The 22,404-nt window shown below is 36.0% G+C and overlaps 1 protein-coding gene across 1 annotated transcript in view; it reads left to right on the forward strand.

The window, feature by feature from the left end:
* Positions 1-22,404, forward strand: part of WDR72 (WD repeat domain 72) — a 199,119-nt gene that overhangs the window by 71,600 nt on the left and 105,115 nt on the right. The gene's annotated exons all lie outside the window — the stretch shown is intronic.

Consider the following 22,404-nt stretch of genomic DNA (forward strand, 5'->3'; position numbering starts at 1 on the left):
GCATCTACCATATCTACCAAGTGATCTCAAGTTAATCAGCATAACTTTCTGAGTGATTATTCCTCTTGGTATAGCATTTTCTTAAAAATTAGTTCTAGCCTATCAAAATTGAGCCAATTTTATATTAACTCTTGAACTTTAGGTGGTTTTTCATTGATAAGAGGAAAATAACCTATATTCTGTGGTTTAGATCTACCTTTTTTAGTTGAGAGTATTTGGCTTCTTTTTATAATGTTAATTACAAATAAAACAAAAATGTGTATCAGAAGAAACTGGATCATCATATGGACAATTATTTAGATAACTCAGCATCTCTAGGATCACCAGCTTTTTAGGTTTCCAAGTCTCATTTAATGCACAATGATGGTGTTTGCATTTGTTTTCATAAACCAAGTCAACCAGATTCATAGAATTTTGGATGGGTTTTGTTAATTTTAGTTCCAAATATGATATAGAAATTCAATCAGATTTCTTTTTTGTATTTTATTTATTTGTTTTTTATTGTTGTTCAGTTACATTTGTCCCAATTTTTCCCCCATTGCCCTTTCCTGTCCCATCCAACCCATGCTCCCAAAGACAATCCCCACCCCTCCCTTAGTTCCAATCACAAACAACAGAGAATTCACAGCACTTGGCTTAGTTTCCTAAGCTTAAAAGGTTTCTATTGTTGATGCGTAATTGAAGTGAATAGGTTAACTAAGAATACACATGATTGGGTCTTTAGTACATGTCCCTTGACTTGACCCTTCCCCTTCCTTCCCCCATCATCTCTGTCCTCCCTCCCCTCTGGTGACTGTCAGTTTGTTCTATATTTCCATGTCTCTGGTTCTTTTTCATCCATTTCTTTTGTTGACTAGGTTCCACTTACAGGCAAGATCATATGGTATTTGTCTTTCACTGCCTGACTTACTTCTCATAGCCTAATACTCTCTAGTCCCATCCATGCTGTTATGAAGAGTAGGGGTTTCTTCTTTATTTCTGCTGTGTAGTATTCCATTGTATAATACACCATACTTTTTTGAGCCACTCATCTACCAATGGGCACTTAGGTTGCTTCCAGCACTTGGCTATTATAAATTGTGCTGTTATGAACATTAGAGTTCATAGGTTCTTTTGGACCTGTGATTCAGGATTCTTAAGGTATAATTCAAGTAGTGTAATAATTCCTGGATCCGAATTCTGAGAAAATTTCATACTGTTTTCCATAGTGGTTACACCAGTCTGCAATTCCACCAACAGTGTACTAGGGTTCCCTTTTCTCCATAACATCACCAGCACTTGTTGTTTGTTGATTTGTTTATGAAGGTCATCCTGACCGGTATGAGGTGGTATCTCATTGTGGTTTTAATTTTCATCTCTCTGATGGCTAGTGATGCTGAGCATCCTTTCATATGTCTATGGGCCCTCTGTTTGTCCTCCTTGGGGAAGAGTCTGTTCAGGTCCTTTGCTCAATTTTTAATTGGCTTTTTTGTCTTCTTGGTATAGAGTCATATGAGTTCTTTATATATTTTGGAGATCAAACCCTTGTCCAAAGTATCATTAGAAATAATGTTTTCCCATATGGTTGCTTCCATTTTTATATTGCTGATGTTTTCTTTAGCCATGCAGAAACTTTTTCTTTAAGGGACTCTTATTTTTCCATCATCTACACCTCTAAGTTATCTTCTCATCTTGTCATAACTATGCCATATATGTACATGTATTTACTGTAGCATTTTCTCTTGTAAAACTTTCTTATATTATTGCCTATTTTTTAATGGCTGCAGCATGCTCTGTGTACTGTATATGTACTGTTGCTGATGTGAACTGTTTTTCTATGGCTTACTATTATGTTTTCTGTTTTACTTTTTTGTTTTATTTTAATTACATTTTATTGATTATGCTATTACAGTTGTCCCAATTTTTCTCCCTTTGCCCCCCTCTACCCTAAACCCCCCAATCCCTCGGAAGAGCATTTTGATGGTTGCCTAATGGAAGAGGGCTGTGGAGGAATGAGTGTTTCACTTTTATAAATAATGCACCTATAAGCCTAAAGCTTTTATCATATTCAGTATTATTTAATAAAATATATTTTCAGAAATAGTATTTCTAAGTCAAATTTTAGCCAATGTTAAATTACATATTATTAACATTTTCCATTATTTTAGTGATATAAAGACTATTAAATAACCATTAATAAGGACTTAAAAAAACTTCATATCATCTCATATGTACATATATAGTTAGAGGCAAAAAGATGTGTCATCTTCAAGAAAGAGGGACCAATTGGCTGCCCAAGCTCCGCCTTAGAGCTGCAGGTTTAGGTGGGGAAACCAGCACATTATCTGTAGTTTTTTGGGGTTAGAGACTTGATTTACATTTTGAAGCCAGGGTTTATCAACCTTTTGAGAACTGAGTCACTGTAACCAAATACCCAAGAAATAAATATATAAGCTAGAATGATTATCATTTAATTTACAATAATAAATATAATTGTAATTCTGTTAATAACTCAGCATAATCTCCCTGTAGCTTTGCTACAGGGAGTGAGAAAGACAAAGGAGGTAGCATTGTTTATGTCATTGATGGACACGGAATCTGGGGGTGTTCACTCATTGAGCTCTAAGTGTCTACTACAGTCATCCCTTTCAGCCCATTAAGGCACTAGCTCTCTTGTTTAAGGCTGAGATGCATTGAAAAAATTCCTAAATTTTGCATTTCTGTTTTTAGGATTCCACTTAGGCCACCTACTGTTATTTATATTTTCCTACTTCAGGTCTTAAAACCAGTGATTAGGCAACAGATTTATTATTATTAATTAAATTGTTTTTAGGTTTTTCAAAACTATTGTTCCTGTTCTCAACTTAAAAGAAGTCATGTTTTATAAGGGTGATTATATAAGTATGATAAAACTTTTACATTAACCACTGAAAGAGGAAAGTCACAAGGTCTTAGTCTCCTAAGACAGAAAATTGAACCACACTTACATTGCATATTTATTATAAGGTTAGAATACATAAAGCCCAGTGAGTGAGCCCAGCTGACTGCTAAGCATTCCCATATTAATGTGGCTTTGGTCCTCTCTATTCATAATAGAGTGTGCATTTTAGGGTGGGAATTATTCTACGCTAGAATAGTAGATGAGAACTTGAGAGATGTCTCTTGACTCATGCATGTCAGATGTCCAAGGTCTGCAGGAGCAAACCTCATTCATCAAGTGCCCATTTTACTAGTTTAATGCCCAGAAAGTAAACTGATTGCTATTTCTGTTAGTTTCTTGGAAGACCTCGGACCTACCCTTTAGGTGGTGATAATAGTATATATAGAGTTCATTTTATTCATATAATTTTGTTTCTTTCTTGACTTTAGGAAGCAGTAAAATGCCGGAGTCTTGTTTTCTTACTTAGACTGATTTCCACTTTATTTTCAGCTGCTGCTCTTTACCTTAGATGACTATAGTTCCTAACCTTCACTCTCTACAGAGTAAGAGAATTGAATGAAGGAGGGCTATCACCTCCTTTGTTTTATATATTATACCAGTCTTCTAATATTATTGAGCTTATTGTTAACTAGAGCTTTTTTATTTGTGCTTCTTCTAAGTTACATCTTCTCTACTTATGTCTTGCATCTCTTCATTTCATTCTCTTAGATTTGAACCATTGAGATTGTTTTGTCTTAATCTGATTTATAAATTTGTTAAGTATAAAATTTCAAGAGTACTTATAAATTCTCCATTCTCCTTAGTGTTAATACAGTAAAATGAATATTTGCTTCATAATTTTTTTGTTTTTTAAGATTTTATTTATTTATCTTTAGAAGGGAAGGGAAGGGAAGGGAAGGGAAGGGAAGGAAGGAAGGAAGGAAGGAAGGAAGGGGAAGGGGAAGGGAGGGGAGGGGAGGGAAGGAAGGAAGGGAAGGGAAGGGAGGGAAGGGAAGGAGGAAGGGAAGGGAAGGGAAGGGAAGGGAAGGAGAGAGGGAGAGAATATCAATGTATGGTTGCCTCTCCTGAGTCCCCTGCTTGGAACTGGCCTGCAACCCAGGCATGTGCCCTGACTGGGGATCGAACCACCATCCTCTGGTTTGCAGGCCCACGCTCAATCCACTGAACTACACCAGCCAGGGCTGCTTCATACATTTTTACCAGAGGAAAAAAAAACAGTTTTAAAGGAAGGATTCAAATAACCCTCATTTAAGAGATGGGAAAAATGAAGGACAATAAACCTGTAAAATCTGAACTAAGATTACTCTGTTTCAGGTCTTCTTAGTGTGGATTTTAGTGAAACAAGTGAAATATTTTCGAATGGTGGAGTAAACTGTCTAACTGGAAGAATAATGTGTAAGATCTGTGCTGTGAGCTTGGTGTTTGGCAATATCTAGAATTTACTGGCATGCTCTATTTATTTTTTCCTGTTGCATTTGAGGAGTGCACAGAGAGTTGAGAAAAGGTTTTAAAGACAACAACAACTACAACCAAACATTTAAAAAATGGGTCTAATTTGAAATGCTAAAGGAGTTAAATTTGTGCAGCTAGATAAAGAAAAACTTTTGAGGTAGGGGAAGACCAAGATCTTAAATGATTTAAAGAAATACAATATCATATTAGTGATGTAGGTATGATTTTCTCAGATTTGGCTGAGGATAAAACAAGAGAGAAACTGTTTAAATTGCAGTGGGAGGAAATTAGCTTCAAAGTAGAAAATAAACAATCTAACTAGAATTATCTCTACATGGCAGAAATCTTTGTAGCATCATTATAGTCTAAGAAGAAAAGGTATGTTTTGTCTGTTGGCTTGTTTTAAATTCTTTTTTCTTCATGTCTTGTCTATAAAGTGAGTAAAACGATACATTGAATTATTTTAGTTGCTACAATTTAGAACCATTGTGCCATGCTGGGAATGTTTTTTTCTTTTTTTAAAAAAACTGATTTTCTATAGAATGGGTCCCCGATAGCTGCCCTCAGTTGCTTATTTAGAGCTATACTGTTTAGTTTAGTATGGTAGACATTAACCATATATGGCTATTGAGCACTTGCAGTTTGGCTAGCACCACATGTTAAAATGATATTTTGCATATATAGGATTAAATAGAATATATTACTAAAATCTTTTATTTTTTAAAAATATAGCTACTACACAATGTAAAATTACATATGTGGTTTGCTTTTTACTTGTTTTGGACAATGTTCAATTAGACCAGGGATAAGCAAATTTAAAGGACCATATGGTAAATATTTTGGACTTTGAAGGACAGATTTTTTTGCTATTTAACTATTCAACTCTGCTGTTGGAGCATGGACACCACCACAGACAATTCTTAAATGAGTAAGACTGCATTCCAATAAAACTTTATTAATGAAAACAGGCAGTGGACTCAATTTGATGCTTATTGACCATGGTTTCCAAGTTCGGATCTAGATAGTCCTTTCTGGATTTTGAGAGCATGAGGCACTGTCAGGAACTGGCAAAATAGCCGACACCTCCTCTCTCCTTAGATAACTGAATTTTTAATAAAACAACCCATCCCAACTTCTTCAGCACTATGTGGAATGCAATGGAAAGGACTGGGTATCAAATCTATTCCCTGACAGAATTCATGAAATTCTTATGTCTGTAAATCTGCTCTTTGTAGAAAACAAATATGCCCATTATAGCTCCTAATCCAAGCAAGATTTTTTAAATGGATTTTTTAATTCATGCACTTATACATGCACCTTTATGTAAACTTGCAATTGATTATAGATAAAGAATGCATTTAATTCCAGTGGAGCTTTCTAGAAATATGTTTGTATTTTTTTAGCCTTTATTTGACCTTAGGGTGATGTCTATTTGGTGCCATTTGCTGCAAAATCTTATTAGAGCTTTATCCTGCCACCTCTCATAAAACACAGATGGTGCACTGGTAGCCACCAATAGAAAACTGGGTCACACTACTACTTGCTACTTTATCAGAACAAAACATTAATTATTTCATAATTTATGACACAAAAATTTAATTAAAATAGAACTGGAGTTGTTTCAAAATGGTAGGATTTGAAAATGTGATCTGCAAATTTATATATAAATATAAAATAATTTATGATGACACATTACATGTTACAAATTAACTCTTTTGATTAAACTATATTTTATTATCAAAGTTGAATCAACATAGAAAACAATACTGATTCAAAAACAATTAATTTTATTATATAATGGCAAATCCTCAATATCGATAATTTTTTCTTAATTAGTCATTTATTTTTTGTATATTCTTTTAAATTAAATGAACATGTGAATATTTTTCTAACATAGAAAACATTTTGCATGTATTTTGTATAAATTTAAAAGAAAGTAAGTTTTTATTATTATAATGCAAGCCCTTTATGAAAATACAGTAATTTCTCTCTGTAAAAATTGGATTAAGATTTTTAAGTATTTTAATTTTATGAATCTCATCTTAAAAACTTCAGTGCCTAGATGTTAACACCCTTCCCAGAAAGATAGACTAGAGAAATATATAAGGCGATTATTTTTTTAAGACATGTGAAGTGATGCAAATTTTTGAGAGTATAACCATTTTTGTAAGTATTTACAATGCATATATATTTTAACTATTGTGAAGTAAAAATTTTTGTCATACTTAATACTTTTTTATAGCTGCTTAATATAGAAGGTCCCTTTTCTCACTTTGTGGTATGAGTTTAAACATATTTGGTACTACGATGCCTCAATGTTGAGGAAAACTATGAAAAGCATATCACAGCTTTGTTTCAAAACTCATTTTGGAGGTCTCAGAGTCACTATGAAAACTAGGAAACGCACGATTAAGTGACTCCAGCTGTCTGGTGCACACAGAAGCAACCTTGAATCTCCTCACAGGACTTCAAAGCCTTGCTCCTATCCAAACACTCGTTGGCCATGTAAATCAGAGGCACAAAGGGAGAATGCTCATATTTCATGGTGCGTGGCTCCTTTAAGTCCTGCATTGTGCTGCACGTGCCAGTGGGAAGTGCCAGGAACAGAAGGGCACTGCTATGACTTGTGTGACAAATGCAGTTAACACCAGATCCATATTAATGTTGTCAAGTTCCCTTGATGTATTTAAACAGATTTTAATTATTTTCAGTGCCCATAGGCCTAAAATATATAGCCTAATGGTTCTATGAAGAAAGCTTACTTAATGTGTGGATGTAAAACCTCTCATAAAAATGAAACTTTTATATTGGCCTTAGTCATTGACATAGGGTATTCATCAAGTCGGCAATTTGTGTGGCAAAGTACCATTTGAATAGTGTATTGTTAGGACACTTATGGTCCACTTGACAAAGACTCTTGCTGTAAATAGTGCAATTTGACTCCAGCTGTTAAAGAGTGGCTTTGACAGCAGCCAAACAGAATGGAGATGCCCTACTGCACCGCCGGAAAATCAATATTGGGTTCTTGTTCATCATAACCTCTTCTTTTCTCTTCTGTAGATTTATAAATGACTATGAAGTGTTTATAAGTGGTCGTTTAAATATTTTAATGTAATTTACCTTGAGTTTTAAATTAAGACTTGTAATAAAATGGTACAAGTGCAGAGTTTTAGGATACTATTTCTACCCTCTGGTTTGTGTGTAGTCACAATTACAATTCAGTTGAATTTCAATTCTCCAGCTTCAGTAGAAAGCAATCAGTATATAACGAACTCAAAGTCATGTGCCTATTCTATATTGCCAGGAAAAGCACTCTTCTTTTTGATTCCCTTAGTAATTTATGTTCTTGCCCCCCCATCTTCTCTGTGTGTATACCTTTTTGTAGAGATGGCAGGGTTCTTTGTGGCTGTGCCCATAGCAACATCCACAGACGTTGACAACGAGTAATGTCCTTGGTGTTGTCCAAGATTTCCCTAAAGCAGACTCTTGCTCATTTTGAAGAATTTTCTATCAGTTTTCAGCAACTCAAGGTTGCTATGATACCTGACTGGCTATAATAGATATTGAATCTGTTAATTATAGTAACTACATGCAAGGGATCTTTTTTCATTGAGTTTCTCTCCTGTTGTTAGTTGTTATATGTATGATACAGTGGAAGAAGTAAAATTATATGCTCAACATGAGAAAAAAACAGTTTCAAGAGTTACCTTAAATCCTGATGTTGAATAAAAGATTTCCAGGTATAAAAAAACCTTTAGCTGACTATTGATTTCTTATAATTGCAGATATAATTTATTTAAGTCATTTCTAGTGTTGACTGAATTTGATTTTGAATTCTATTGTTGTTTACCTGAGATTTCATGAGTGTCTGTTTAAGGTGTGCTGACCAGGATTTGAAAGAGCTGTCATTTTTAACAAGGAAAATGCTGGCAAGTTGTATACTTTCTTAAAAGCCTTTTTCAGTGAAAGCAATTAAAAGAGTCATCTTCCTATTACTGACCAAGTTTGCATTTATTAAATTTTTGACTGAGATAGCAACTGAAAATTTATAAAGCTGATAATATAATTGTGTACAAAGACTTTTTACACCGATTCAAGGTCAGCATTATTGTTTTTATAATTGCTGATAGGCACTTGTGATTTCTACCAGAAACAGGATTTTTTTCTGCCTTGGTTTTAGCTGGTTTTGAAAAATATTATTTCTTCTGTTAACTCTAACATTAACCTTTTTTTACTAAATAAATGTTTATGTCATTTTTAATATTAGATTTAGCCTAGATTTATCTCAGTTTCTCCATCAAGTCCACAATATTTATTAATCCTTAAGAAACATGAGAATTTAAGATGATAACTTTCTTCTTGAATTCAATATCCTGATTATAGTCACCATAATATGTGAGGTGGACTTGTGGGTGGGCTTTCAAGTACAGAAACATGAATAAAAGTTAACCATAAAGGGCATTATCATTTTGTAGTTTGCCTAATCTAGGGACAGTGTAGCATCATTTATTAAACATATCTTGACATTTGCATTAATAATTTTATATAGCTATCTTAGAAACTAGGAATTCTGTCACCATGCCAATCCTATGTTACCCACTCATATTTCTTCTTTCCCTTATTTCTTCTTTCCTTTCCTACTTTTTTCTTCTGGGTTATAAATTGTTTTTGATTTTTAAAAACCAGTGACATTTCCAAGTATGTTAAGACCTAGCCTTTTGTAGGAAACAAACATGGACCTACTTATCCTACTGAAAGAGGTCTGTCTACTGGGATAGAAATGCACCTCCGTGAACTTGGATATTCTGTTATTGAGCAACTTGCTGGTTCTGGTTAAAAGGTGATGGTAAATGTTACCCTTTTACAGAAACTTGGAGTTTCCTTGATAACCAAGTTGTTTTTCTGTATCAGGAATATCTTATGTTTATATTCTATTTTTGATGACTACCACCATGGATGATATTGTCGTGTGTAAAAAAATGAAGTTTGTAGAAATTCAGATATTGAAGTAACTAAAAGTCTTAGTGGCTTATAATAGGAAAGAAAAGAAGGAAAATGAAATCTTTCTTCTTAAAAACTGGTAATCTCACTTATGGACTCATTTAACAGAACCCCACTAGGAGCACTCCCTCTGTCCTGATGGCTTATGTTGAAACTTGCCCTAAGAGAGCAGTAAATGCAAAAAAGTAACAGGAAGCAATTCTAAGAAAGAATAGACATTAATTCCAATGAAATATTTTTTCTGCACTGGTAAAAACAAAATGTGTTAACACTTGAGTTTTGTTCATTGGAGAGGATCATGAACTTATTGAAAAATACATCCAACTAACATTCCCATCTATTTTCCTGAATTGCACTGAATAGAGACATCCTGGAAGCACAGCCAGTTCTCTGCATCCATGAACAGCATCCGTGCCATTCGATACAAATAAAGACATAAGTGACATTATTTGTAATTTTCTATGTAGTATAAAGCTTATAAAAATGGCCGTTTTAATCCTAAATTAAAATATCTTGCATAAACTTGTTGTCTAAGAATGATTATTTCTACCAGGTTAAAAAAAATAGCCATAAGAGCAGCAGGACCTTCTTATACATATGTTTGGTTCTGGGCACATCCCAGAGCACTGAAAATTTTAGTGGGTTTTTTTTTCTTCGCATGTTGTTCAAGACCTGATGGTTTTTTTAATGTCATTATGAAAGCTACTGAATACAGTCATACTTACCTTTATCACTTTCTCCCCAGCTCCCCCTAGAGGTCTCTGGTCATTGAACAGAACTTGGCTTTCATTTACTCACAAGTAGCAAACATTTTGTTTTCCTTTTTGCTCCTTGAACTAAAATATTAATTTGGATGCATAAAGAGTAGTGATGGAGAGGTCCAGGTTTACCAGAACCTTTCTTTTTAGCTGTAGCATGTTAGAATGGCAAGTGGTCAGGTCACCTGTTCTCTCCTTTTCCTTCTCAGATTTTGCAGCCCAGCCTTGACTGAATCATATGCAAATCGGTTCCTGTCTCTGTTCTCTTAGTCCCAGTGCAGCTGCATCCACTGATGGATGGTCCCTGCAGCCCATCTCCACCCTGCGAGATTTCTCTCACTGCTGGGTTCCGATGTCCTGTCTTCACCTCCCCACCCCATTTTCTTGAACATTCGTTGGCAGCTAAGCTTGGGGTCTGATGTACTAAAAGTTTCATTGAGAATTTTCTATAGTCCCACCAGAATTTCAGAATTCCCTGCATTTGCTGTGATTAGTTGATGAGATTTAACTTTTGCTTGGATTTTTGATTTTTCTTTTCTCTGTCTGATTACTTGGTTTAGTATACCTCTTCCTTTTAGGTTGCCTCTCTAGGAATCAGAACCCTCAATCTCCTCTCTCCCAATGGCCACACTGGGTTCTTTGGTGTGGTAATGTTTTAATGTTCTTTTGCTGTGTAACAAATTCCCATATATATAGGGGCTTAGAACAATACACATTTATTCTATCACCATTTCCCATGTTCCAGTAGGCCAGCATAGCTGTCTGGGTTCTCTGCTCAGGGTTTCACATGGCTGAAATGCAGCTGTGAGCTGGCCTGCTGTATCATCCAAGGCTGAGGGTCCCCTTCTGAGCTTATTCAGGTTCTTAGCAGAACTCAGTTTCTCATGGTGGTAGGTCTGGAGTTCCTGTTTTTTGGTGGCTATTGACCAGGGGCCACATACTCCTTGCTATATTCTCCTCTTTATCTTCAAGCCAGCTTCATGTGTATAAATTCCCCTAGTGTTTTGAATCTCTGACTTCTACCTCTGCCACCAGTTGTAAAAAATTCTCTGTTTCCAAAAACCCAACGTGATTAGGTCAGGATGATGCAAATAATCTTCCTATTTTAACATCAACTGATTTGGAACCTTAATTATATCAGCACAATCCATTCAAAACAGTACCTAGTATTTGATTGACTAACTGGAAGAAGGTATACCTCAGGAGGGTCTGGGAATCTTGGGACAATTTTATAATTCTGCCTACAGATGGGAAGCCATTCTAACTCAAGGTGACTGCCATTTAAGGACTATTACTCTTTCTGATTCTGGAACATTTAACCTCTGCCTAAATGCTCTTATTAGCTGTCGTGAATCAAGATTCTTGTTTTTCAAACTGGCTGGGTGGTTCAGTTGGTTGGAGCATCATCCCGTACATGAAAAGGTTGTGGGTCTGACCCCCAATCAGGGTGTATATCTAGGTTGTGGGCTTGATCTCCAGTCAGGGTGTACATGGGAGGCACCCAATCAATGATGAGAAATCTCTCACATTGATGATTCTCTCTAAAATCAATAAACATATTCTTGGGTGAGAATTTTAAAAAAGACTTGTTTCTCTTTGGTACCTCTTCACCCTGTCTATTTCTGTAAGGAGTTGACCTGTACTATAGCAGATCTGTCTCTCTTGTCTCTCAGACCAAATGCTGTTTCCAAAAATCATAGTGTGGCATCGATCACATGTGTGTATGGCAGAGCACGAAAAGAATAACACGGGTCCTGTCTCTTTCTACATAATTATCATGAGGCTAAGAAAATAATTTTCTTATTTATTTATGATATATTATGGCTCTCCAAATCTAAGTTACCTGAATCTAGAACTTTCACAAAATTGGTTGCATGGTTGGCAGTCCAACATGTTACCAAATTACCAAGGACCTGTCTTTCATTAAACTCTGTCACCTACAGTTAAAGTCAAATTTATATATGGTAACTAATTGTTTATCTTTAAGAACTATTAAGCATATTTTTCTTTACGTCTTTAATGTTTAGTTATGCTAATCAGCTTAATCAATCTTTAGAACATACTTTGACCTTAGGCATGGAAATTCTGGTGTTATCAAGGATGTCTGGAATTAGCAATAATAGTAGCTGAAAACTACAGGTGTTGAAGACATTTTGTAAAGACTTTTTATGGTAATTACATTAATCATGATAAGGTATGCCACTGAGATATACATCTGACTGAAATGATCTACCCTTCCATCTTACTCCAGAGAACAGTTAGGATCAGGCACAGCAGATACAATGGCTGTTGCCAGGAGGAAGTGCCCAGAGAGCACAGCAGGCCGAGTGATGGTTTACTTCCCTGTTCTTGAGGCCCAGTTATGGGGTCACAGCTTGATGGGTTTTTTTTTTCCCTTAAACTGGTATTTGTGTTCACTGATTCTAGAACCAAGCTGTTGTATTCTAAAACATTGTGTTATTATTCTTTACTAGAATTCAGTTTTGGAACAGAAATTATCAAAAATTTAAAGATTAAACCTGAGGTTTGTGACCTCACAAAATATGAGGTCACAAAATTTGAGGTCACAAAAATATTGCTTATTTTACCTATCAGCAATAAATAAGTAAATAAAGCATTGTAAGTGGTACTTAATTCATAGGTAAATCATGAAGCATAGCAGAACTAAGCAATATAATCTACAAGATACTCAGTATTTCACTAGTACTTCATTATCTATAAATAATGGAGCATATCCCTTAAATTTTGCCTGATTTTTTTTGGTAAATATTCTAATGTGGTTGCTTCTAATTCCCATTTTCAGGATGTGCTGAATTTCATTCAGAGAAGACATATAACACCATATTATAATTAAAAGTTTCCTCACTTGATGATTAAAGCAGGTGTAATCAGTGGTTAATGAATAATATCTGGGGAAATTTTAATTGATTTTCACTATCCTCTGTTGGCATTTTGTTTCTTTACAATTTCTGGACACATTGATTGATCATCAAAACCTATAAAATATCCTCTTTAGTATTTCAAAATATTCATAAAATTCAAATGCTCACTATTATTATTATTGTGTGATTTTTATTGTATCTCCTAAACTAGGAACTGTATCTACTCTTTTCTTAGCAAGAATACCTTCTGAGTTTTAAATTTGATTTTGACGCTTATCTTGGGAGTGGGGTGCATGTCCTGTAAAGATTGCACATACTCTTCAGCCATATGACTTTCCAATCTGTTGAACTTACATAACAGTTTACAAATTAGTCTTTTTAAATTTCCACTAGCACAACCTGGAGGAGAAGAAAAGAGGCTTGGGAATGGACATTCAATTATTATTAATCTGAGTTATATTTGTCTTTGGAATACAATGAAAAGTTATGAAGCATACATGAAAAATACATTTAAAAATGTCAACTATATATTTGGCACAAATACCCAGATGTTTAATTCCCAGCTACCTGGCCCAATTAAGGAAACTCATATTCCCCATTTCTAGTCTTCTGCCAGACTATTCCCTCTGATTCTTTACCTTGCAGTCTAAGCTCCGATGTCACTTCCCTATGAAGTAAGAACAGCCCACTTTCCATTCTCTTTCTCAACACCCATTTTATTTTTTGTCTTCCCCACCCTCCATGACAATATAAGCTCAAAGTGGGTGGTGACCTGCTTTACCAGTTTATCACAGCATCCCCATTATCTAGCACATGTCTGACACAAGGCATGTATTCAGAAATATTTGTTGAATAAATGCATGGACTGAATACTACTAAAGTTTAGACATGAAAAATAAATGAACTGTAAGGGGAAAAAATGAAAATGACTACCAGAAAAAATACATATTTAGTCAGTCAATTGCTTTAAGTCCAAATTGGGTTTACATGTGACTTGATCTTGCAGAGGAGAGTGACCTAGTAATAAGAGTCAATAACAGCAAAGAGGCTATTAATACACAATAGCAACTCCACTGATATTTAGATACCAGTCCCAATTGATTTAAAACTTTATAAGGCATATTGATATTTAGACCAGTCCAAATCAATTCAAAAGTTTATAAGAAGAAATCTATTAAATGCCGGTGATGAAATTTAGGATGTTTATCACATTAGGGGAGAAATGATTCAGTATCAGTAAGATGGGCACAACAGTGAGCTGATATAGATTTATAAAGAAAGATTAAAAGACAGCGTGGTTGTATGGTTTCTTATGCCAACAAAGTTTATATTATTGCCCTATTTATTTTTCCTTAAATCTCATACTCCTTTTTCTAGTAACAAAATTAACTAAAATACATACTCAAAAATAGCCTGAGGATTATATTGTATATCACAGGCCCTCTGCTTCCCTTAAATAATTACTTTACTAAGACCTCCCCTCAATACAAAAACCCTGAAGCCAATAACAACCTAATCAACAGGTTTGTAATAACTTTCAAAAAAGTAAGTGTAATAAATACGAAGAGGCCTAATTTATGTTTCATTTCCCAGATGCAAAGTTTTGGCATAATCCTGCATCCCTCAAGCGGTAAACAGTGTTTCCTACTTTCCTAAGATCATTTGGAAACTGCTGAACTCTCTCTCTGATCAAAGATTGGTGAGGAGAGGGCTGATCGCACTCTGTGATATGTATGACAGCAAATGCTTGTAGATAACTCCTTACCATGGGAACTTAGGGTAACATGCTGGAGTAGCAGTCCCAGGAGACACCAGGCCTCATAGGGTTTGTTATTCCTTCCGTGCTAGCCTCCAGGGAGGGGTTGTCTCAGTGGTTGTGGACAGAGCAGCACCTGCTGACATCTCATGGACAAGAGATGTTCTGCTGTCCACCTGTTTAAATCCCATCCATACTAAAGTCTCTGCCTATGCTTTTAAAAAATGATTTCTATTTATTTTTAGAGAGAGAGAGAGAAAGGGAGGAAGACAGAGAGGGAGAGAAGCATTGTTGTGAGAGAGAAACATTGATTGGTTGCCTCTCATATGTGCCCCATCCAGGGACTGAACCCACAATCCAGGCATATGCCTCGATCGAGAATAGAACCAGCCAGCTTTTGCTCTGCGGAATGACTCCCAACCAAGTAAGCCACACCAGTCAGGGCTGCCTACACTATTTAACATGCAACTGCTAATTAACTATGGATTACCTGGCTATTTTACAAGAATTTACTTGCCTATCTTCTCAATTAGGCCTTAAGCTCCTTGAAAACAAAGAACTGCTATGTCTGTATGTTATGTAAATTTTGTAGCATGGAATAGAGAACAGAATAGTTTATTTATTCAGCAAATATTCAATGAACACCTAGTATGTGCTGGACACGTTTCTTGACACTAGGCCTTTCCACAAAGTTCTGGCACTCATGGCACTTAACATTTCTGGAGGAGAGGAGATAGACCATAATTTCTATAAAACAAAACAAAACAAAAACAAAAACAATGTCAGATAGTGTTAAGGGCTCTATAGGAATTTAACAACAGGTCGTGTGATAGATATGCCTGGGGATTTACTCCAGTCTGAGTGGTGATAGGTCAGAGAAGGAGTTTGCATTTATACCATCTGAATGAGGAGAGCCAGCTAACCATGTGAATAGCATGGAGGAGAAAATTCTAGGCAATGCAAAAGGCCTAAAGTGGGAATGAGTTTAATGTAGGCCTTGAAGTCAAGGCCAGTGTGACTAGAAAGAAGTGTATGGGGAGAGAACTAGAAGTCTATAGCGGAGAGAGAGGTAGTGTAGACCATGCTGGGTGTGGTAATCCAAAGTGTGGAGCTTGAGTTCTATTTTAAGTTGAGTCCTGTTTCATGGTTTTACTCAAAAGAAGTGATGGGATCTGATTTATTGTTTTTGAAAAGATCCCTTTGGTTTCAATGTGGAGAATAGTATTTGAGAACAGGAATGGGTCAGAAAGAAGAAGCTATTGCATTGTTGTATCAAGCGCAGAAAATTATTGGGGGAGGTAGAAGAGGGTAAAGGGGGGTAAATGGCAGTGGAAGGGACTTGAATTTGGGTTGTGAACACACAATACAACATACAGATGATATACTATAGAGTTCTACCCCCAAAACCTATATAATTTTATTAACCAATGTCACCCTAATAGATTCAATAAATTTTTTTTCAAAGAGAGAGAAAGACAATATTAGTTGGTGTTGAGATTTTGAATACCAAATTAGTAAAGGCCATGATAGAATATATGTGCTCCGGCGTACCTATACCCCAAGTGCCAGCGGAACACCTATAGATGGTGAGACTGCTGCTGTCTGAGCACAGAATGCAGGAAATAATATCATCTCTAAATCTGGATGGATACATTTTTGTACCCAACACTGCAGTAGGGGATTGATGAGAAGTTGATATGACTGGAGACAGAATTTACAGTGGGAATGTCTGTAGTCCTGCAGGAAAAGAAAGTCTTTGAACCTGGCCTTGGATATCTGAGAGCAACTTGTTTTTGCAGTGAAAAATCACATAAGTCACATACAGACAACCAATACAACCTCAAAATATAGGCCTTTGTTAAAATATAACTTGCCTCAATCAAAGGGATTTAAACCTCAAATTACATGCTTTTTATTTATATTTTAGTTTTGGCTAGAAAAAGTGTTATTGTATACATTTAAAATTTCTATTAAAATACCCAAAACAATCATAGATGATATATAAACAGATGTATATTTCTGTATTCCAATAATATTTTATTTGCATAAAAATAGGTAACAACCAATATTTAGCTTGTAGGCCATGGTTTTCTAACCCCTTCAGTAGGTAAGACTGTGACTAGATTCCTTTATAATTCAGTGTAATAATCCATGAAAAGAGGAATAGAAGCTTTTCACTGGAAAAAATCATAATTGGTTCTTGTTATTAACAGATATTATTATAATGCTGCCTCTTTGTGAGATTTTATAAATGTTTCCACTCAATTTTTGAGCCCTGGTTAGTAAAATTTATTTTGGATTTTTGGTCATTTTTATTTTCCCGACTCACACTTCTTGAAGGTAGTCTACGAACTTGATCTTGTTGATCAATTACTAGACATGTGGCAATTTATTGTCATATGGTCTTTTAAAAGAACTCATGTCCTTGAGTATTTTATTAACTTTAGTTTAAATTATATACTTTTCTTTTTTACATGAGAGTATTCTGTAGGTATTGATTTCAATTTAATAAATACATTTTTAATTGAATTGGCTAAGCTATCTGGTGACTACATAAAGACATATAGCCCAAATCACTGCTTGGCTGGTTATTCTTTATGTAAATACACATAAGAATCATTTCAAGGAGAAGAAGCACTTGTTTGTTTGTTTTTTTGTCCTTTGGTCTACTTTGTGATAAACCAATTCTAAGTTATTTTTTCTTCAACTTACATCTTTTCTGGCCTTTTGGCCAATTATAAGCTTATTAGTATGATGTTTGGAAACCATCAACATGGTACTACTGACTCACATGTCATAGTTGGGAAGCAAAGGTGTGAGGAGTAAGTCAAATTAGCATACCTACAGCACATCTCTTTTAATTAGTTTTCACCTCTAGGGAGTGAGTGCAGAGTAATTTAGCAGACTTACTTGTTATCTTAATCGACAATTATATATAGAGAGAAGTACAAAAATTGATGAAAACGGTTGCTATTTAAAGAAAGTATAAGGGACAAGCATGTATTTTCTAGATAGAATTTAGCTTTTTAATGAAATTGCATTTGAATTTGGTATTGAGTACTTTTTGTTATTAGTGTCACTGAATTTTTCATATGATGCAAAGCAAACCAAAGTTGAATTAAGATATGTTTGTTCAGTTATGACCATCTTTCAGAAATGGGGGAAAAGTGGTTTCAGTGTCTTCTAGCAATTTCTAAGAGAAAAATAAGGCACATAAGCATGAGAGATCTCATTTTACATGGTGGAAAGAGCACTGGAGTGGAATAGTCCATTTGTGTTCTAATTTAAACTGTGGCACTTAAGTAGTTGGGTTAGTTAAATCAATGGCTGTATGACTTTGACTCAGTTACCAGGCCTTCTTTGCTATTGTGATAGTGTGATACAATAAGGAGCATATATTTTGGGTTTCATTTGTGGTTTCTGCTACATAACTCCTAAAACCCTTGGAATTTCCTACGTGGTAAGAGAAATAAGAATGCCTTCTGCTATTTGTACCAAGCCTTTTCAACTGCATGAGAGTTTGTGTTAATGAGGTGATTTTTGGAAGGGGCCTGGAAGGGGGCCAGTTGCCAGCTGAACCAGCCTTGTTCATTGAGGTTTGGAACTTTCAGCCCCATATACTGACCTCCAGGGCAGGGAGAGGAGCAGGAGGTTGAATGAATCACCAGTAGCCAATGGTTTATCAGTCAGGCCTATACAGTGAAGCCTCAATGAACACCTGGAAAGACAGAGTTCACAGAGCTTCTGGGTTTTTAACACACAGAGGTTCCAGGAGGGCCATGCACCTGTAATGTCAGAGGCCCACAGGGAAGTCAAAGAGGCCTCAACCCAGTAGCAGCTTCCAGGTCCTTGGCATTGCACGAGAAAGAATTCAAGAGTGAAACAGGAATATTCAGTAAAGCAGAGATTTTATTAAAGAGAAAGTACATACTCAGATAAGGGAGTGAGGGCAAACACGAGAAGCAGGTCACCTCAAAGGGTCTCAGGGTTAAGCTTATATTTTAGATAGGGAGCAAGAACCCGGGAAGGAGCAAGTTTTGGGTGGTTCTGGACAGAGTTGGGCTGGGGTAGGTGAAGCTCCTCCTTCACAACGAGAAGGAGGATTTTTGTCTATATTTGGTCCTCATAGCATCAGTGTATGACGGGTGCTGGTGTATCTGCAATGGGAATGATATTATAATGGAAATTCAATTAGTTACATAGTCACTCTTCGGTCAGGGTTCCTGGTCTGGCTGGACAGACCTGGTTTTTGTTTGTCTCCATGGCTTCTTACAAGCCTGCTTCCTCTTGCAAGTCTGTTTCCCTAAAGAGGGAAGGAGGAGAGGCCTGATACCCTAATTTAGATATTCTGCCTCACTTGGAAAGGGCTCCTTCCCACATACCTTGCTCCTTCCCACATACCTTGCTCTTTGTACAGGCATACCTCGGGGATATTGCAGGTTCTGTTCCAGACCACCTCAATAAAGTGATATCACAATACAGTGAGTCACACACATTTTGTGGCTTTCCAGTGCACATTAAAGTTATGTTCACACTATACCGTAGTCTATTAAGTATGCAGTAATAGCATTATGCTAAAAATTGTACATACCTAAATTAAAAAGTACTTTATTGCTAAAAATGCTAACAACCATCATCTTAGCCTTTAGCGTGCCATAATCTTTTTGCCAGTGGAGGGTCTTACCTTGATGTTGTTGGCTGCTGACTGATCAGTGTGGAGGTTGCTACAGGCTGGGGTGGCTGTGGCAACTTTTTAACAAAAGACAACAATGAAGGTTGCCTCATCAATAGACTCTTCTTTTCATGAAGGATTTCTCTGTAGCATGAGAGCTGCCTGACAGCATTTTACTCAGAACTTCTTTCAAAATTGGAACCAATCCTCTTGAACCCTGAGGCTGTTTTATCAATATTCTAAAATTTTTGCTGCCGTTTCCACAATTTTCACAGAATCTTTACAAGTAGACTTCATCTCAAAAACTACTTTCTTTGCTTATCCATAAGAGGCAGCTCCTGATTTGTTAAATTTTTATTATGAGATTTCAGCAATTTAGTCACATCTTCAGGATCCACTTCTAATTTTAGTTCTCCTGCTCTTTCCACCACATCTGTAGTTACTTCCTTCACTGAAGTCTTGACCTCCTCAGTCATCCATGAGGGTTAGAATCAACTTCTTTCAGTGTTGATATTTTTTACCTTTTTTCATGAATTGCTTATTCTTAACAGCATCTAGAATGATAAGTCTAGAAGGTTTTTAAATTACTTTGCTCAGATCGGTGAGAAGAATTACTGGCTATGGCAGGTATAGCCTTACAAAATGTATTTTTTAATAAGAAGAATTGGAAGTAAAAGCGACTCCTTGATCCATGGACTACAGAATGAAGGTTGTGTTAGCAGGCCTGAAAACAACATTAATCTCATTGTACATGTTCATCAGATCTTGGGTGACCAGGTACATAGTCTATGAGCAATAATATTTTGAAAAACTTTTTCTGAGAAGTTGGTCTCACAGTGGGCTTAAAATATTTAGCAAGCTCTTTTTGAAACATATGTGCCGTCATTCTGGCTTTGTTGTTCCATTTATATAGCACAGGCAGAGTAGATTTAGCATAATTCATAAGGGCCCTAGGATGTTCAGAATGGTAAAGGAGCACTGGCTTCAACTTCAAGTCATCAGCTGCATTAGTCCCTAACAAAAGAGTCACGCTGTCCTTTGAAGCTTTGAAGTCTTAAAGTCAGGCATCAACTTGTCCTCTTTAGCTGTAAAAGTCCTAGCTGGCATATGAAAGCTCTAGAAGACATCCCCTTCCAAAACAAGGTTGTTTGGCCTCCATTTAAAATCTGTTACTTAGTGTAGCCACCTTTGTTAATTATCTTAGCTAGATCTGGCTAACTTCCTGCAGCTTCTACATCAGCACTTGCAGCTTCACCTTACACTTTTATATTATGGAGACAGCTTCATTCCATAAACCTCATGATTCAGAATTTTCCTTTGCAGCTTTCTCATCTCTCTCAGTCTTCACAGGATTTAAGAGAGTAAGGGCCTTGCTCTGGATTAGGTTTTGGTTTAAGGGAATGTTGTGGCTGGATTAATCTATCCAGCCCTTTCTTCAACTTTCTTCATATCAGCAATAGGCTGTTTCCCTGTGTTATCATTTGTGTGTCCACTGGATTTGCACTTTTAATTTCCTTCAAAACTTTTTCTTTGCATTTACAACTTGGCTGACACAAAAGGCCTAGTTTTCAGCCTGTCTTAGCTTTCAAGGTGCCTTCCTCATTAAGCTTAATCATTTTTAATTTTTTATTTAAAGTGAGATATATGACACTTCCTTTTACTTGAACAGCCAGAGGCCTATGTAGGGTTATTAATTGGCTTAATTTTAATATTGTGCGTGGCAGGGAATAGGGAGGCCACAGGATACAGAGAGAGATGGAATAGCCAGTCAACGGAGCAATTGGAACACACACATTTACTGATTAAACTCACCGTCTTATATGGGCTTGGTTCATGTGCTCCCAAAGAGATACAATAGTAACATCGAAGATCACAGATCACCATAATAAATATAATAATAATAATAATAAAAATTTGAAATATTGAATTACCAAAATAGGACACACAGACAAGAAATGAGCAAATGCTGTTGAAAAATGGCACTGAGAGACTTGCTTAGACAAGCATCATTGCCATAGACCTTCAATTTTGTAAAAACACAGTATCTGTGAAATGCAGTAAAATGAGGCATGCCTGTATCTCTTTATCAGGCAGTTTATTTGTATGAATTATTATTATCCTTTGTAATAAACTGGAAGTCTGGTAAGTAAAGTGTTTTCCTGAGATCTGCAAGCCATTCTAGCAAACGATAGACCAGAGGAGGAACCTTTGGTCTATCAGAGGTTGTAGGAACCTCTGATTTGTAGTCATTCGGCCAGAAGCACAGGTAGCAACCTGAACTTCCAATTAATGTCTGAAGTAGGGAAGTCTTGTGGGGTTAAGCTCTTAACCTGTGGCATCTGATGTTACCTCTAGGTAGATAGTGTCAGAACTAATTGTGGGACCCCTACCTGGTTTCTGAGAATTGTTCAGTGTGCGGTACAATTCCTACCCATCAGAGATCAGAGTATTGAGAAGACAAAAGTTGGAGCATGATGGTGGTAGAGAGGGTAGTAAAGAAGAAACACAGGAGCGTTCTTCATTTTCAACTGTTCTGTCTGTCTCTCCATTCATTTTTTGAGGTCAAATTGCATAATGTCTAGATTAGGATAGGCTAGTGAAATAGAATACCCCAAATAAAGTAAAAGTAAAAACAACCAAGTTTATATTTTGCTCACTCCCTGTACCAGTCTGAGGTCAGAAGGGGGTCCATGTTCCTGACAGTTTCAGAGAACAAACGAATGAAGTTGAAGCCATGTGCTAGGAAAGATGCAGAACTGGAAACATTTGGTAAATGTGTTAAGGACTATATAGATATTAATTTCTAAGACCCCATTATGTATACAACTCTATGAAATTTTGTGGAAAAACTTGGTTTCTTTCCAGACTTCCAAATCAAAAAGTTAAGAATCTCTTAGATATTGTGATTATGGTTGATTTTAATTTTTCTTTGTTTATTTGTATTTGGGACATTATAGAAGTAG

The sequence above is a fragment of the Artibeus jamaicensis genome, unplaced genomic scaffold, assembly GCF_021234435.1.
Source record: "Artibeus jamaicensis isolate MK-2021 breed Jamaican fruit bat unplaced genomic scaffold, CSHL_Jam_final contig_548, whole genome shotgun sequence".
NCBI classification, from domain to species: domain Eukaryota; kingdom Metazoa; phylum Chordata; class Mammalia; order Chiroptera; family Phyllostomidae; genus Artibeus; species Artibeus jamaicensis.